Raw genomic sequence first — 18,125 nt, 5'->3', positions numbered from 1 at the left:
CAACCAGAACTCTTTATTGGCGTTAATTACCCATTATAGTAACCAACATTTTTTTTTTTGCTAATAAAAAGAAAATAAATTTTTTTCGCTTATACCTTCAATTTAAAGATATCCTTTTATTGGCGTTAATTACCCATTATAGTAACCAACATTTTTTTTTTTTGCTAATAAAAAGAAAATAAATTTGTTTCACTTATACTTTCAATTTAAATATATCCTAGCACCTTATTTGTGAAGATAAGAAAACGGCTTTACAACCAGATATGTTATACATTAACGGGTTGTTTGGAGTCCTTATTGTGCATTGTACTCGCTTCCGACAGCGAAAAATCTTTAAGAATGCGCTTGAAGGAAGTATATTGTGTCTTGGGAAAATTATTCAAGTGAAAATTTTTTTTACGGTGGCAGATTACTAAACGTCCAAAAAGCATAACAGCCAAACTCAACAATGCAGTCAAACTTTAGGTGTTAAAATAACTTAAGTTTGTACGGCAGCCATAGTTCTAAAAAATCCCATTTGTAGGGAAGGTGCCACGCCCCTTTTTTCCCCATTCCAAATTTTACTGGAGGTGTTAGTACTTAACGTCATATAGCTCCTTACCAATTTTCATTATCCTACCATTACTACACCCAGAGATATGCAGTATGATATATTCGACTTATCTTGTTTGGTTGATTTTCCGACAGGATGGGTAAATGATGTATATTGAAACGATTTTCCGTCGTCCCTTGTCAGATTTGGTTTTGAGACAAACCGGTTTTGGCGTTGTGCCATCATCAGTGTCGTTTTTCGTTCTGATTTGTTGTTGTCGTTTGTCCTGTATTTATAGTTCGTAGGTATATGAGCAGGTATTGTCAAATTGATGCTTGTGTATATTTAGTTATGTGTATGTGCTATGTGTTCATTCAGAACTGAGGGTGGTTTACTAATCGATTTGTGATTTTAGTCGTTTGACCTTCTTTGTCGGTTTTTTGTTTTGGTGTGTTAATTGTTTTGCGTTTATTTGTTGTTGTGTGTTTGTCTGTTGTACCTGTGTGATTACTTTGTTTCCTGTAAACAAGTTTTAAAGGCTCGAATATTGTGTCAGAAATTGTGTTTATCTGTAGAGAGACTTCAGACCGTAGAGCTAACAAGGAACAGCAAATTGGTATCTTTTGTCATAAAAGATTTATACCCATCTATACCACTATCGGAGACTTTGGACATAGTTAGCTCAACAATATTTCATAACACAAAAAACAAAGTGAAAAGTATGCAAATCACAAATACGCGAAGAACCACTTTACGTCAACACTATTTTCAATTCAACAAGCCCCACATCAGCAATTCTTATGGAAGTGTTCATGCAAAATTTGGAAGAAAAGTACATACAGGAGCAGAAGTCCAAATTAGGCGTGTCATTTTATGCTAGATACGTGGATGACATAATATGCGTTTTAACTACTAATAACGAAGAGCTTGTACTGGAGTACCTCAACAAGCAGCACGGAAATATAAAATTTTCAATGGAAACCGAAAAAGACGGAGGAACCAACTATCTAGACCTCACGATAAATGTTGATAAAGAAGCCAAAAGATTTAACCATGACATATATAGAAAGTCAACGGCCACCGGCACAATAATACACAATACCTCAAATCACCCCCCAACATCATAAAAATGCAGCATTAAGGCACTTGGTACATAGACTTGAAAGAACACCTCTTACATAAGAGGCATATAACAGAGAACTTGAGGTCATATATAATATCGCTGCAAACAACGGATATAAAAAAGCACTAGTAGATAAGCTCAGAAGGACAAATGGAGAACCAAAAAGAAATAATGAAAAGGAAAATAATAGCTGGACGACTATGACATATACTGGAAAAGCATCATATACATTGGCAAACTTCTTTAAAAAATACAACATTAACACAGCATTCAAAACATCGAACAATCTAGGGCGAAAACTAAGAACTAACACTAACTCAGAGGATCCGTTTAGCAGCCACGGCGTATACAAGCTTACCTGCGGATGCCAGCATAGTTATATAGGACAAACAGGACGGCAAATAATAACGAGGTTCAGAGAACATATTAGAGATTACAACAAAAAAATACGGAATCCAAACGTTATACCCGAGTCTAACTTCGCGAATCACATGGTCGAGAATGAATGTTCCCCAGCAAACATCACTAAAACAGTTAGGGTTCTTCACATACAAGAAAAGGGCCGACGTCTCAACGTACTCGAAAACATGGAAATCTACAAACAGAAAACATTCGACGGTAGAATAATAAACGAACAGATAAACACAATTTCTGACACAATATTCGAGCCTTTAAAACTTGTTTACAGGACACAAAGTAATCATACAGGTACAACAGACAAACACACAACAACAAATAAACACAAAACAATTAACACACCAAAACCGGCAAAGAAGGTCAAACGACTAAAATCACAGATTTTTACCTACCCCAGTCAGCCACACAAATCGATTAGTAAACCACCCTCGGTTCCGAATGAACACATAGCACATACACATAACTAAATATACACAAGCATCAATTTGACAATACCTGCTCATATACCTACGAACTATAAATACAGGACAAACGACAACAACAGATCAGAACGAAAATCGACACTGATGATGGCACAACGCCAAAACCGGTTTGTCTCAAAAGCAAGGGATGAAGGAAAATCGTTCCAATATGATATATTCCATTTGTATGGGAGGTGCCACGCCCCCTTTTTCCCAGTTCCACATTGTCTTGGTGGTGTTAGGAATTGACCTCATATAACTCCTTACTGAATTCCAATGTTCTGGCATGTATACCTTCAAAGTTATGCAGTAACAAAGATTCCATTTGTATGGGAGGTGCCACGCCCCTTTTATATATATTGAAATTGTTTTTAGCCTAAAACATTCGTGTTGATCGAAGGAACCTATAGCCAAAATTTGGAGATGACTGAAGTGTGGGAAAAACGTTTCCATAGCGAACATACACACACACAGAACTAAATTTTTATATATATATAGATCATGGCGGAACGATACAGGGTGGCAGCATGGTGACATACCTACAAACATAAATAAAAATCCCATGTACTTTGTTTTTGTAAATTCGATGGACAAATGTCAAAATCGTACTGCGCCGGAAGTTGATGTATCAAATCAAATAAAAAAAGTTTATAATCAGCTGTTCCATGCTGCCACCTTGTATCGTTCCGCCATGATATAGATGTAACAAATGACAATCAAAATAAATTATTTTTCAATGCTTTACGAAAAATAGGAACACACGAAAAAATTCAAAATTTAATTTTCGCTGCATTTGGTGCAAAAGATAATATGGCTTTTTCGAAAATAGGCACATACATATGTATTTGGTTAGGTGCAACATCTATGGGTAGTTGCGCATGCCTTTTATTTTGATTGTATTTATAGTTAAGAAGGAAGCGGCTGCTTTCCATTTTAACTATTTTTTGTAAAAACGAAATATTTTTTTGGGGCTGCTGGCAGATGTTCGCTTAATGAAGCAAAATGTTCTGTATGAAAAGGGAAACTTAATTATTTCATTAAATAGAATTGTTCGCTTAAGTACTGTGTGAAAACGGTATAATAGTTACATATGTACATTAGACTGGACATATTTTGTATGAAAAAATTTTAAGTTTAAGAAAAAGCTGTACCGCCCCCTCAAATTATTCATTAGCATGTAGGTAATAAAGTCCAAACTCTTGGGCAGATAACTTCAGGTTAAGGCGTGGCACATTTTCATTGAAAATGCCCAGAATCGGTTTTTTTTTTTGTAATTTTCCAGAGCAATGCCCAACGAAACCTTATAAAAAGTTGTTGATATGCTATTTCTCTTTTAAAGTGTATTTATAACAATTAAATTAATGGAAAGGCTTGGGGTACCATTTCTGAAGCCATAACCCGAAGACCGTTTGACGTAACTCCAACATTTTTAAATGGGTGTGGCAACCTTTTTTGACCAATGAAGAAGAATTGACCTACTATGAAGAAACTCTTTACACTTATTTCCTGTACGAAGAGGAATACTTCTTATAAGAAACCCCCAAAATCATTAAATAAACACCCCTCCATGGTGTAAGGCAGTGGTCGTCAGCTAGTGAAATAATGATTCGCGCTCACTTCACGCCATTATCCATGGAGCTTTCTAGCTCCGTATCCCTCTCAATTCTCACGGGAATGCTTTGGATCATTGGAAGACTGGAGAAATAGAGGTCGTGATATGTACAAATACATAAGTTAGCAGATATCGCCCCTGTGTTTCATTTAAAACATACGGCTAAAGGCCAAACAGCGACATCTATTTTTGAAAAAGGTTGTTTATTAAAGGCAGCGTTGCCAAACTAAAGACAAGAAATTTACAAGTTGCTGAGTTGATGGCGAATAAGAACAAACCGAATTACCCACTGTCATCGAGCAAAGAGTCAGCCATAATTTCGAAATAGTCAAAGACTTCGTTTGTTTGGGAACCAGCATTAAAGACAAGAAACAACATCAGTTCTGAAATCCAGCGAAGAATCACTCTTGCCAATAAATGCGACTTAGGTAGGCAATTGAAAAAAGAAGTCCTCTCACGGTAAACGAAAATCATGCTCTACAAGTGACTTATCGTACCCGTCCTGCTATATGAAGCGGTTCTGGGATTGTTCGAGAGAAAAGTTCTTGAAAGATTTACGGACTTCTACGCGTTGGCGAGTACCGAAGAAGATTTAATTATGAGCTCTACGAGCTTTAAGAAAGACATCAACATAATCCAGCGAATTATAACGCAGTGGCTACGCTTGGCAGGCCATGTTATGCGAATGAAAGATGACGCTCCGGCCTAGAAAATATTTTTATCGGAATACGCCTATGAAAGCAGAGTATGATGGCGGCCCCGCTGTGCTGAATAAACCAGGTGGAAAAAACAATTTAAGCTCCCTTGGTGTGACCAATTGACGCCAGTTGGCGGAGCGAATAAGCTGTTGGCGCCCCCTTGTTGGACGGCCAAAAGCGTTTAAACGATTAAGCGCTGTCGTACAGTTGTCAAAAGGGGGGTATTTATTAAATGATTTTGGCCGATTTTATTAGAAATATTCATATATATAAAAAATAAGGATATATACTTTCTTTACAATAGTTCAATTCTTCTTCCAGTCATGGCTATCGAAACGCAGAGTATTGAATGGTCGAAGGAGTGGTGAAACACCTATTTCAAATATTTTAGTTTCTTAAATTTCTTTTTATAATGGTATTTTGAAAGTAAAATACGATTGATATGAAGACTTTTTTCGCAAAGATAATACCTTTTACATAGGTCTATGATTCTTTATTAAAAAAAAAAAATGTTTATAAAATATGCGTGGTCCTTAACCAATGTGGGAGAAATATGTGTAACGGATTTGGACTTGATACGTCAATTGGTCTTCCGAAACGTTGGAAAATGCTTGATTGAACAATGGAAAGTGCCACGCGAATTTCCAAAAATTGCTTTCCTTTTTCATATTCTTGTTATAAATACACTATAAGTAAAACAGCATATTTAAAACTTATTGTAAGATTTTGTGGGACATTATTCTCGAAAATAAAAAAATGGGTTTGGGCATTTTCAATGGGAATGTGCCACGCCTTAAACTGGTGTAATCTGCCCAGGAGTTGTAATATTTATTACTTAAATGCAAATGAATAAATTGTGGGGGCGGTACAGTGTTTTTGCGGAAAACAAATTTTTAAGACCACTCTAATGTACATACATATGTAGGAGTTATGTTATTGTTAAATATATTTTGCTTGTCCATTTCTGTTTTGAAAAGAGGTAATCTAAAATGATTATTTGCACTGATTACGTACGAATAAGTTTCATTTATATACATACATATTGTAACGAATTTGCTGCAAATCCTCTTATTTGCCCTTTTGCTAAGTTCGAATCACTAAACTGTTGAATAAATAACTCCAATATTGAAGAATGGAAAAATGGCCTTTATTAAGGTACTTCACAATCACACGTATACTTTGCTACTCGCTGGCTTAATAATCAAACTGATTGATAACTCAAATGAAACTCTACTATTGGCCGCCAGATCGCGTGCTTAATCAAACTGATTGATAGCTCAACTCAAACTGAATTACTTCTTACTCGCCTGCCCCGCTTTTATAGTTTACGCTGCATACTTCTAGGCTCTTCGATTTCCAGAACTTACCAACTATTTCGAGTGTTTATAGTTCTCATATAGTTTCTACTTGTTTACAATTTTCTACTTTTCAGCGTCTCTCAAATGTATGTGAGTTTGTAGTTTACAGTCTCTCGCACACACATAGGCGTATAAGTAAATGCATCTGTGTGTGACATCTCTTTCGGCTGCCTTATATATGTGTATACATGATTTGATTATTGACGTAAATACTGCTTGGCATGGCCTTAGCATCGCCTTAGTGATGGTATAGTTTAGTGATGCTAATATCCGTGACAATATATATATATATATAAGCTTTTCACTGAGGTAGGTTGGTAATATCAAAGAGGATAAATTATAATAAGGGCCACCAGTTTGCCACGAGTGGCGAGTAACTCGCTGGAAATCAAAAAATGTATGCCGAATGTGTTCTATGAGGGACATTTTTATAAGCTTTTATTTAGTTTCACTTGGCTGTTGTATGTAATGAAATCTTGCAAGTTAAATTTGATACACTTCCCGGTGTCCGATTGAGCTGAAATTTTGCACACATGTATAACTCCGATTACAATGCAATATTACTTAGCGAGAATTCGATAAATTAATCGATAACAAAGTGATCGGTAAAGATTTGTATTCACAAGGGAATAACAGCCTAAGTCCTCAAGACCGCAGGTAACTTCGCTTTGTTTGTGTATGCAACAAACGTAAAAGTTAGGCTGTTATTCCTCAATCTTGCATACTTTTCTGCGCACTTGATTTTGTTTTACAGATTTTTGGCGATCACGGTTGCCACTTTGAGTCCATTTGGATCACAAAGGGTCCCTTCCAACCACATTTGGTGCACTGGTCCATTTTCTTCAATTTTGGTCCTTTTTAGGCAGTTGCCACGATTTTGGCACTTTTCTTTCTTTTTCACTCAGGTAAAAATTCACAATATTGCCGAAAAAATTTGCAGCACATTCGTTAATCCAAATATAATTTTGAATTTACTTGAATTGATTTCTCACATCAAAAAATTGCTCAGTCCATAAAAATATACGAGAACAGTGACATTTCACCTAGGAAATAATTTAGGCGAGGCATTAAAAAGAAAAGTGTTGGCAAACACACTATCGTTAATTGTTGATGAAACAGCCGACTTTTAAAAAAAATCTTGTTTAATATTTATAATAATAATGACTAGATATTTCCATCGGTTATTAAACACTTAGTGAAAGATTTTTGTCACTAGTAGAGCTAAAAGTATGTATTTCAAATGCACTTGCGCCTCTAAGAAATTTGACAAGGCTTGCAACTGATGAACCGTGGAGTTTAACGAATTGAAACAAAGTAAGTTTACTTGCCACTTACTTAATTCAAGCCTACCGAGGGATATTGAGAGTTTGTGAAGGCACGTCGATATTTAAATCTTTTTCACCTAGCACAAGAAATATTTTAACTGGAAGGCAGAAATACTTCTTGAAGGCGATAACTTTATAGATGTACAACGAATGCGATTAAAAAAGTTTACTTTTATATTCAGCTTTTGAAGCAAATGCAAAAGAGATTAGATTTTGGAAGAAATATTTTGAGTAAAATTATCCCCGTAGGTACTTGCATTAACCCCTGATGTCAGGTATCAAAACTCACACTTACTGAATCTAGGCTATGATATAAAGTTTAAACGTTAAGAGAAAACGTAAGCATCTATAGAAATAGAACTAACAAAATTGCTTAGTTTCATTTATGCTCTAATGAGTTTTCCACATAGTTCGACCAGAATGCAAATTTTTGAACCCTTCCTTACTAAAACTTAACTGCGCTATACTAAAAGCTTTGTGAACAAATCTAGGTTCACAACGTTGGGTTGGTGAACGACATACACCTATTCTAGAAATGTGAAAATATAATACAAATAACTACATTTTATTTTTGTTTGTTCCTTGAATTTAAGCAAAGTATTTATTATGTCCAGTAAAATTGTATATAGGAAACCATGGAAACATCCTAAAGTTTTGTATTTTACAACGAATACGACCTCCTTATACATATACCAATATAATAAAACAAAAATTTGGTCATTTTTTTTTGAGATTTGGTCCGTTTTTTTCGTGAATTTTGGTCCCAAATGCAAACATGGTGTGTCAACCGTGTTGGCGATGGAACAGAGCAGAGATCTGCAATGAGTAGTTGTAAACTGAACGCGACATAGGCCAAATCACAATAAAATATGATTTTAAGTTAGTTAACACTCGAACAGAAGAACTTGACTGTTCAAAGTTGACTTCGAAGAAACCTTGTAATGTTGATGCATTAAAAGAAATGGATAGGATGAGAAACGTTACAAATAACTAAGTAAAGATTGCATAACTAATTTAAACAATATTTCACCCTACTAAAAATTAAAAAAAAAATCATATTTGAATTAAATTTAACAAAAAAGCTTTTCTAAGAGCAAGCTTTTATTACTTGTTAATAAAACGAACTAAAAAGTAAAAAATAAAATTAAAGAAAAAAACTTTTTTAAAATTAAGCTTTTATTATTGGAATTTTTTTGTCGCAGACGAAGAAGCCTAATTATCGTTAAAGGTTACAATGAACTTATAAAGTGTTATATTTCTTTACAGTCAATTTATTTTTTACTTTTTATTTAATTTTATTAACCAATAATAAAAGCTTATTTTTACAAAAGTTTTTTTTTTCTTTAATTTTTTTTTAATTGTCTCCCATTTATCCATGCGTTGTAGGCACCTGTGATTTTTGGAAAGAAAATAAATTAATTACTTAAATACAGTCGTAAAAATAAACACAAATACCCTACGAAAATTAGAGAAGACATTTTATGCACATCTCGCCCAAAAAAAAAAAAAAAAAACAGCCACTAAGAAAATAAATATGTTTTCATATTTTTAAAGTTTTAAACATAATGAAAATATTACCAGTTAAAATCCATCTTACAAGCTCGGCATGCATATTTTAGCGGGTTGTCTGTCATTCATAACAGTGTTTGATGTCTACTACGATCGGAGTAGATTTTACTATACGTTTAGAAATATAGTAACTACTTTGGTGGTTAACTAAATATTAAAAATATTTTATTTTTTTTTATTTATTTGATGTTAAAATATTAATCAAAAATTTACATTTTGATATCACAAAAATTTTCATTTACAAAACTAATTCGATAACAAAATATTTAAAATTTAAAGTATAAAATACAAAGTTAATAATTTAATAATAAATAATAAACACTATATTTACTCCCCCTCCAAGAAAATTTAAAACAAATAAATAATAAATTAATATTAAATGTAACCTTTTTTCTTTTTTGTTGTTTAATGTATTTGTATTTGTGTTTAAATTAGTGTTAATAAGTATGTTTGCTGGTTTAAGTAAATCAATTGAAATATTTTTAATAGTATTTTTGTATTGAATTGTAAATGTTTTATGTTTCTTAGAGATAACTTTAAAAAGGTCCTTCATAAGGTGATTCTAAATTAGATTTACGAAGAACTTCAACAAAAACATACTCACAATTTTCTAATTTTTTAGGAACGAAAAAGTTTTCTTTGTTACGATGAAAAACTTTAGAACGAACAAGCGAAAAATATTCTCTTATTTTCTGCAGAGCGTCATTCGAAAAATCATGTTCTTTATTACTATTTGAAACAATTAATTCGCCAGGTATTCTAAGCGTTTGGCCATAAACAAGTTTAGCAGATGAACATTTTAAATCTTCTTTAATAGAAGTTCGTAAACCAAGAAGAATGAATGGTAAAATGTCAGACCAATGAACCTATAATCGCTGCTTTTAAAGTTTTATGAAATCTCTCTATCATGCCATTTGCTTGGGGATGGTAAGGAGATGTATGCATTTTATGAGAACCTAAAAGTTTAGTTTATTCCGTAAACAATTTTGAAGTGAATTGTGAACCTTTATCTACTGTAATATTCAATGGTATACCAAATCGTGGTATATATTTTTGAAGTTGAAAAGTTTGAAAGTTATTACTATAGTATTTGTTGAAATGTCTTTAAGTGGATAAGCTTCAGGCCAACGTGAAAATCTGTCAATAATTGTTAAAATTTAACAATTTTCATTTGAAACTGGAAGAGGTCCGACAATATCCATATGAATATGTTTTAAACGACCTGATGGTATTTGAATTTTTTTAATCGGAGATTTAGTATGTCTTGAAATTTAGGATTTTTGACAATTGATACAAGATGAAGTCCAATCGCTAATTTCTTTACGCATGTTAGGCCAATAATATTTATTTTAAATTAATTTTCTAGTTGTTCTTATACTTGGATGAGATAATGAGTCAATTTTGTCAAATATAATTGTTCTCATAGAATGTGGAACATAAGGTCTAAAAGGTTGTAGAGAAACATCACACCATATATTTGAATTAATAACTGGAATATGAATTTCTTGTAAATTATTTTTAGAATTTTTATCAAATATAGTTATTTTAAAAAATTTTAAAATATAAAGATATTTAAATTAATAATTAAATAAAGATTTATTAAAATATATAGTTATTACAATTTGTTATTAAATTATTAACTTTGTATTTTATACTTTATACTTTAAATTTTAAATATTTTGTTATTAATAAACACGATTTTCGTTTAGGTACACAATTTCTTGGTCTCTTTTATTAAAATTAAGTGGCAGTTTAACTCAAATTCATTGAGTTTTGCATTGAATAATTCTTATAGATATTCACCCCTATTCTGCATTACAAGTCCGTTTCAGTTCTCCGCTCCGCTTGAACTGAAAGTAGGTATCCTGAGTTCCGCTTGAATTGAAAAAAAGAAGAGGAAGAATGAACGAATTTTCGAAATCAGCTGTTTGTGAGAAACTGATGAAATTAGAACACAACAATTTAAAGAAATATTGTGAAAAATTTATAAATTAGTGAATATTTCGTTATTTAAAATTTATTTAACATAAATAAATTATGGAAACATTAGCTGTTGCAGTTTTAGTTGAAGAGGAGGACAATACGTCCCACAATGTCGACGTGAGAGTGGAAAGACGGAGATTGAGGGACATCAGTGACCCATTCAGGATGAGCGATGAATTGTAAGTTGGTGCTGAAAGTGCTAAACCTTCATACATGTTAAATATTTTTAGATCCAAAAAAAACTTTAGGTGAAATAAAGACGCATTTAAGTATGTCTTGGATATATTTTATGCAGAAGTTCCGAGAAATACTTTGTTGTTGTTGTTGTTGTTGTAGCGATAAGGTTGCTACCCGAAGGCTTTGGGGAGTGTTATCGATGTGATGGTCCTTTGCCGGATACAGATCCGGTACGCTCCGGTAACACAGCACCATTAAAGTGCTAGTCCGACCATCTTGGGAACGATTTATATGACCACGTTAAACCTTCAGGTCATCCCTCCCTCCCCACCCCCAACTTCCATGAGGAGCTTGGGGTCGCCAGAGTCTCGTCTGTTAGTGAAACAGGATTTGCCGCGGATAGGTGAGGCTGACAATGGGGTTTGGAAAAGCTATATATTGCGCTGGCAACCTGAAAGGTTGCACTACACAACCCCTTGAATCTGGTATTTTAGTCGCCTCTTACGACAGGCATACCTACCGCGGGTATATTCTGACCCCCTAACCCGCTGGGGAGAAATACTTTGTCATCCTTAACAGCAATTAACCGCGTAATGGCTGCTTTGAGGTTTTTTGCTGAAGGCAGCTACCACTCCATGGTGTTGGTACAGCTTACAATGTGGCGATGGGTCGGTTAACCGTTTACAACTCACTATCCAATTTTCTGGATGTAATGGAGCGACGGCTCCTTACCTTTCTCCATAAATTCGCTTCTTTCGATGTGAAGTACATTCAATGCCGATGCAACCTCCTTTCAAAACGCCTGCACTTCTTCTTTAGGCTTTTTTGAGAAACCTTGTGCAATGTCTCTTTTTGTTGACAGCATTTCAACAATTTTCATATTGCTCTGGTGTTGTACTTGTTGCCCTGCAAAATAAAAATTTTGTTTTAAAATAATTTTTATAAACATGTATATTTTACCTATATATTTTTTAAAAAATTGCGCTTTAAAGCCCGCGAAAATAAAAATCAAAACAATCTCCGTCAACTAGTTTGCAACTGAGAAAAACGGAACTCCGCTCGAAGTGTAGGATACGTCAAATCGAGACTTTCGAAGTTGGACTGAATGAAAACGGAACGCAGGATAGCAAAGTTACCAAACTGAGAAAATTTCAGTTCAGTTCGAAGTGCAGAATAGGGCTGATTAAATCTGCTTTATTTAATTTTTTTAGTATATTAATTTACAAATCACATATTTGTTTCTTAGAGCTTTGTTAGTGGTGAGGGTTTTTGTCATAGCACTGACGTATTGTGATGATGGTGTTTTCAATTGACCAATCAGACGTAATATATATTGTAACGAATTTCAGGGAAATTCCGCTTATTTGCAACCTTCTACTAACGTTCGTATCGCTAAACTGTTGAATAAATAACTCCAATATTTAATAATGCAAAGTGGTCTTTATTAGAGTACATCACAATAACACTTATATGTACTTCGCAACCAATAGCGTGCTTAAATCAAACTGATTGCTCATGCCTCAGGTGGTGCTGCTTTTATACTCTTCGGTTTCCTCGTTCGCATACTTCTAGGCGTTTCTCCTTCTAGAATTCACTAGTTCGCTGAAGATTGCATACTTTTGTGAGTATCTCAGAAAGTTGCATGTGTATGTGTGAGAACTACTTAGCTGATGATTGCATACTTTTGTGAGTATCTCTCCGCTGCTGTATGTGCATATGTGTAGACATAATGATTGATTTGTTTATGTAGATAAAAGTGATTGCTTAATATCGGCTTAAAGATGATAGTATCCCTTAGTCTTGCTAATATTCGTCACAATATGTATATATAATTAAGCTATTTCCTCAGAAGTTGGTTCAGTTGCACGATCGCCAAAAATATTTGGTGGTTAACCAAATCTTAAAAATATTTTATTCTTTTTTAAAATATTGTTTAATTTATTTGATGTTAAAATATTATTAATCAAAAACTTTCATTTTGACATCACCAAAATTTTCATTTACAAAGACTAATTCGATAACAAAATATTTAAAATTTAAAGTATAAAATACAAAGTTAATAATTTAATAACAAATAATTAACACTATAACTACATAAAGCGCTTTCAGATTTTTTAGGACAAAAAGATTAACGTATCTCTGTATTTCTCAAAAGTATATCGAAAAACTTTCGCAGAAAACTAATTTTTTTTAAGAAATTTGTACGAAACCCTAAATCAAGTTCAAGTCTTTCTGTATTTTGCTCTTAGCTAATATTATATCCGTTCCACTTACTACGTCATCCGCAAACAGCCTTATTTCAGTATGTTAAATAGGACCGTGGCTAATTCATATCCTTGTGGCAATACAAGTTACTTGTCAAAAGACGCGCATTGACCTCGATAACAATAATTCGAAGGCGGAAATAAAAATTTAGCTCGTTCAAAAGATATTGACGAAAACCCGAAAAAGTACCCCGGGTTGCGTTGGCGGCGTTCAGTCGAGCTTATAAAAAATTACCCTGTCCGGTCCACGAATGAGGTGGGATCAAAATTAAATGCGTGCAAAATCCCTTTCTACACAAAATCTTTGTCAATGCACAAAAATATTACAACAATCACATCCGCCTTCGGATTATTGTTGTCAAGGTCACCTCTCTCGATATTTTTGGACGCGTATTAACAGTAGACTCCTGTTCTAGACTTTTACCAGAATAAGTTAACATGCCCAATGAGTACATTTCGTTATGGCATCTCCATTATTTACTAATGACATTTTTACGTGAATCGATTTAATAGTCGAGGTTTTGACGTTGAACGATGAATTTTGAATTGGTTTAGGTTTCGTATATTCATAGGTTTACGAAAGTGCACGATTTCTTGGTGTCCTCACTTTTCATAAAATTACCTATGTTCAATGTTCAGCCATACTAATGGATCCAGGCATAGTTAATAAATTCACTATAAAATTTAAAAAAATATTCTAAGGAATTATGCAGTTCAGTACTTATCCGGTATTTGTCAACTGATTGCTTCCTATTTCTACTACTAATATTTTTCGAAAATTCGCAAAGAAACAACACTGTTAACGGACGTAATTCGATTTGGGCCATTTTGCGGCCGCAATTGTCCAAAAATTTTGGGGATTGAATCATGAATAGTAGCTCTCTGAATATTAATTGTAATCATATATGTAATACTTCTATATCACTACTACTTAACTGTGCAGCCTGTCAAACATTACAGTACAGATATACAACGAGAGAAGGAGACAAAATCTCAAGGCTGTCGTTAAATTTTTGTAAAAAAAGGGCATAAATATATGTATATTTCAACAAGTCGTCTTGCTTCTATCAATATTGTACGTTAGGCTATTTCGTTCTACAAATGAAGAAGTAAGCTTTTGTTTTCCATTAGTATTATAAAATTTTTATTGTTTTAAGAACTCCGCAGAATAGGATTACCGATTTGTGCTGAGTGCGCAGATATACGTATGTAAAGGAACCCTTATAAGTAAATTTAATATCAACAAGTAACGAAGGCTAAGTTCGGGTGTAACCGAACATTACATACTCAGTTGAGAGCTATGGAGACAAAATAAGGGAAAATCACCATGTAGGAAAATGAACCTAGGGTAACCCTGGAATGTGTTGTTTGTACGATATGGGTATCAAATGAAACGTGTTAATGAATAGTTTAAAAGGGCGTGGGCCTTAGTTCTATAGGTGGACGCCTTTTCGAGATATCGCCATAAAAGTGGACCAGGGATGACTCTAGAATTTGTTTGTACGATATGGGTATCAAATGAAAGGTGTTAATGAGTATTTTAAAAGGGAGTGGGCCTTAGTTCTATGGGTGGACGCCTTTTCGAGATATCGCCATAAAGGTGGACCAGGGGTGACTTTAGAATTTGTTTGCACGATATGGGTATCAAATGAAAGGTGTTAATGAGTATTTTAAAAGGGAGTGGGCCTTAGTTTTATAGGTGGACGCCTTTTCGAGATATCGCCATAAAAGTGGACCAGGGATGACTATAGAATTTGTTTGTACGATATGGGTATCAAATGAAAGGTGTTAATGAGTATTTTAAAAGGGAGTGGGCCTTAGTTCTATGGGTGGACGCCTTTTCGGGATATCGCCATAAAGGTGGACCAGGGGTGACTCTAGAATTTGTTTGTACGATATGGGTATCAAATGAAAGGTGTTAATGAGTATTTTAAAAGGGGATGGGCCTTAGTTTTATAGGTGGACGCCTTTTCGATATATCGCCATAAAGGTGGACCATGGGTGACTCTATAATGTGTTTGTACAATATGGGTGTCAAATTAAAGGTATTAATAAGAATTTTAAAAGGGAGTGGAGATAGTTGTATATGTGAAGGCGTTTTCGAGATTTCGACCAAAATGTGGACCAGGGTGACCCAGAGCATCATCTGTCGGGTACCGCTAATTTATTTATATACATATGTAATACCACGAAGAGTATTCCTGCCATGATTCCAAGGGCTTTTGATTTCGCCCTGCAGAACTTTTTCATTTTCTTCTACTTAATATGGTAGGTGTCACACCCATTTAACAAAGTTTTTCTAAAGTTATATTTTGCGTCAATAAACCAATCCAATTACCATGTTTCATCCCTTTTTTCGTATTTGGTATAGAATTATGGTTTTTTTTTTCATTTTTCGTAATTTTCGATATCGAAAAAGTGGGCGTGGTCATAGTCGGATTTCGGCCATTTTTTATACCAATACAAAGTGAGTTCAGATAATTATGTGAACTGAGTTTAGTAAAGATATATCGATTTTTGCTCAAGTTATCATGTTAACGGCCGAACGGAAGGACAGACGATCGACTGTGTATAAAAACTGGGCATGGCTCCAACCGATTTCGCCCTTTTTCACAGAAAACAGTTATCGTCCTAGAATCTAAGCGCCTACCAAATTTCACAAGGATTGGTAAATTTTTTTTTCGACTTATGGCATTAAATGTATCCTAGACAAATCAAATGAAAAAGGGCGGAGCCACGCCCATTTTGAAATTTCCTTTTGTTTTTGTATTTTGTTGCACCATATCATTACTGGAGTTGAATGTTGACATAATTTACTTATATACTGTAAAGATATTAAATTTTTTGTAAAAATTTCACTTTAAAAAAAATTTTTTTTAAGTGGGCGTGGTCGTTCTCCGATTTTACTAATTTTTATTAAGCATACATATAGTAATAGAAGTAACGTTCCTGCCAAATTTCATCATGATATCTTCAACGACTGCCAAATTACAGCTTGCAAAACTTCTAAATTATCTTCTTTTAAAAGTGGGCGGTGCCACGCCCGTTGTCCAAAATTTTACTTATTTTCTATTCTGCGTCATAAGTTCAACCCACCTACCAAGTTTCATCGCTTTATTCGTCTTTGGTAATGAATTATCGCACTTTTTCGATTTTTCGAAATTTTCGATATCGAAAAAGTGGGCGTGGTTATAGTCCGATATCGTTCATTTTAAATAGCGATCTGAGATGAGTGCCCAGGAACCTACATACCAAATTTCGTCAAGATACCTCAAAATTTACTCAAGTTATCGTGTTAACGGACGGACGGACGGACGGACATGGCTCAATCAAATTTTATTTCACTACTGATGATTTTGATATATGGAAGTCTATATCTATCTCGATTCCTTTATACCTGTACAACCAACCGTTATCCAATCAAAGTTAATATACTCTGTGAGCGTTGTTTTTTGTGTGATAAAAAGAGACAAATTTAATAATACTAGCCGGACCCGTGCGCATGTTGCGCAACAAAATACAAAGCACGGGTCCGGCTAGTATAAATAAATTAGCGGTACCCGACAGATGATGATCTGGGCCACCCTGGTCCACATTTGGGTCGATATCTCGAGAACGCCTTCACATATACAACTAAGGGTCACTCCCTTTTAAAACCCTCATTAATACCTTTAATTTGATACCCATATCGTACAAACACATTATAGAGTCACCCCTGGTCCACCTTTATGGCGATATGCCGAAATGGCGTCCACCTATAGAACTATGGCCCACTCTCTTTTAAAATGCTCTTTAATACCTTCCATTTGAAACCCATGTCATACAAACACATTCCAGGGTTACCCTAGGTTCATTTTGCTAAATGGTGATTTCCCCTAATTTTGTCTCCAAAGCTCTCAGCTGAGTATGTAATGTTCGGTTACACCCGAACTTAGCCTTCCTTACTTGTTTTTTTTTTACTATTTATATAAATAAAGTACTTTGTATGGCTGCAGCCCATGTTTAAATAATAAATACATCAAGCCTTTTATTATATTTGTTGGCCTTTTCATTGTTTAATCGACTAAACTGAGATTTTATAACAATTAGTAGGCAGAAGTTGGGTAAAGGGGATAGTGACCCGTTGCCACCCCTTTAGCACTTTTTGTACACACGCTACTACAATTCACTAACACTAACAAAGCCCACGCATGCGCAGAACATATATTTGCACAGTTTCACCAAATAATGATTGACAGAAAATTTGCACATTAGGAAGAAAGGAAGGTATTTGTCAGGAACGAACCTATCATCGGTTCAGGAACACACATACAATCGATTCACAATACACATTCCTATAGATACATATTACTGCACAATCACTTTTATTGTACACACTTTGAATATACATACATATTATTGAAGATTGTTCTAGACACAAACTATAATAAAACACGTGCCTTCTCAATCGTTCTATTTTATTTAACAAAAGTAATTTGTACCAAAGTTAAGGTACATTACATGGTGCCGAAACCCGAATTAAAGCGAAAAAATGCCAGAAACAGCAACTAATAGCGTAAAACCGGACCACAATATTAGACCACCAAAAAGTTTTGTCATCAACAAT

At 34.2% G+C, this 18,125-nt stretch overlaps 1 protein-coding gene across 9 annotated transcripts in view; it reads left to right on the top strand.

The window, feature by feature from the left end:
* Positions 1 to 18,125, top strand: part of spen (split ends) — a 204,128-nt gene that overhangs the window by 164,589 nt on the left and 21,414 nt on the right. The window lies entirely within an intron of this gene.

The sequence above is a fragment of the Eurosta solidaginis genome, chromosome 2 (genome assembly GCF_040869045.1).
Source record: "Eurosta solidaginis isolate ZX-2024a chromosome 2, ASM4086904v1, whole genome shotgun sequence".
In the NCBI taxonomy this organism is placed as follows: domain Eukaryota; kingdom Metazoa; phylum Arthropoda; class Insecta; order Diptera; family Tephritidae; genus Eurosta; species Eurosta solidaginis.
Note: the sequence above shows the minus strand (reverse complement) of the source record. Positions and strands in the feature narration are given on the sequence as shown.